This window comes from Propithecus coquereli, unplaced genomic scaffold (assembly GCF_000956105.1).
Source record: "Propithecus coquereli isolate 6110/MARCELLA unplaced genomic scaffold, Pcoq_1.0 Scaffold13, whole genome shotgun sequence".
Lineage (NCBI taxonomy): Eukaryota > Metazoa > Chordata > Mammalia > Primates > Indriidae > Propithecus > Propithecus coquereli.
The window spans coordinates 10,087,613-10,089,559 of record NW_012137191.1 but is presented as its reverse complement, the minus strand read 5'-3'; positions in this window follow the sequence as shown (position 1 = coordinate 10,089,559).

Here is a 1,947-nt window from a genome sequence, read left to right as displayed (position 1 = left end):
ATACACTATCTCACTAACACAGTTGTTAGATGATGGTGGCAAACGCAGCCACCAATCTCATTCTTAATGAAACACAAGTGAGTTAAAACTGCAACGAAAAACTGTTTCCACCTGTCAGACTGGTGAAGATAAAAAGACTGAGGGTAAGCGTGTGGGAAAAATAGCAATCTACCATTACACACTGTTGGTGGATGTACATATTGATAGGACCTCCATTGAGGGCAATTTGGCAATATTTACCAAAATTAAAAGTGCTCATGCTCTATGTTTAGAATTCTGCTTCTGAAAATGTATCCCACAGAAAACGCATCCATATATATTCAAATGTACAAGGATATTCATTGTGCCTTTTTCTTTTATGCAAATAAAATAATAAACCAGGGAATATATTAAATGTCTTATCAAGAGACTGCTGGATAAATAAATTATGGTAAATTTATGATAGAAAAAAATCTATACCATGTGCAAGAGATATTAATAAGTACAGAAGAATACATAAAAGTAGAACACTACGTTTTGTGTTTTTCCCCTTGATTTTTCTTGTTATTTTACAGTGATTATAGAATGCGTCAGAAAAGCTACGGAAGAAGCTGGTTATAGAATTTGTCTTGGGAAGGGAGGGTTGAGGAGGACTGAGGCCATTCATCTATTTCCATATACCTTTTTATATTACCAAGTGTAACATGTGCTGCCAAGTTAAGACTTAAAAGAACAAAACAGTAAGAACAGTTTAATGGGCTCATGTTCCTACTGACAACTGCAACTCTAACCTGTCGCCATTATCTTTCAATGTCTAATGGCAGGCTTGATGGCTGAAGGAAAATTGGGAAACAGTTGGGATGGAGCAACTGTTGGGACATGAATAACATCAGAAATAATAATATTATGACCTGACATTTTGTGAACACTTGGCAATGAACCAGGAACTGGTCTAAGCATTTTACATGCATTTACCCCACTTAATCCTCACAATTGTCCGTGAAAGCATGTATTGTCATCATCCTGATTTTATAGACAAGGTAAACCTGAGACACAGGGAGGTTGAGGAACCCATCCAAGATCACAGAGTTATGAAATGACTTCCCACAATCTCAATGACGGTAAGTACCACACTCAGCAGAGCAGAGAGCTCCCTGTGCTACCAGCAGCGTGACCCTGCACCCTATCGCCAGTGGGATCCCGGTACAATACAAAGTAATTTTCTCTGCTCATTCTTAAAAAGGGATATCTGCTTCTATCACTATTTTGCTTTGTAAATGTTTTCAAAAGTTGTGTGGGTACTATTAAAACAATTTCCTTCCTCAAAAATTGGAAGGCTAAAAAAACAAAGGAAGGAGTGGAAGATACGTCAAACAAATGCCAGCGGATGATAGTGGCTTGTCAGTATTAATAACAGAAAACACAATGCAAAAATCATAATATGGGAAGAAGACTTTTAAAAATATTGACAAAATATTACATTTCCACAGTGAAAATGTCACAGCTGAATCATTAAATAAAATCTATATGAGATATATGCAACCAAAGATATTAAAAATTCAAGAAGGATTCAAATTACAGTCTTCGCGGCATACTTCAGCACACAGCTGTGAAGCAGTTTCACCGCATCCTGGTTACCACCTTATCCAAGTCTGGTGAGACAGAACACCCACACACCATGAGGTACATGGTGCAGGTTTATTATTTACAGATAGAAAACAAGGGAGGACAGAAGCCTAGGATTCATTTCAATTCTGTCCCCTCAAGGCTCAGGGAAGCTGCCCAGGGTGGATGGAGTTTTGTCTGTATGTGCCCCACTTGCACCACAGCTGAGGGACCCCAGAAAGTGGCCTGCCCTAGGCTTTGTGACCTGGGGCCACATGACACACTGAGTTAAAGCAATGAAGGGCATCCTGTTTCTAGGGGGTGCCCAGAACAGAGCCTGGGCTGTTCTGGCCAGTTCCTCCC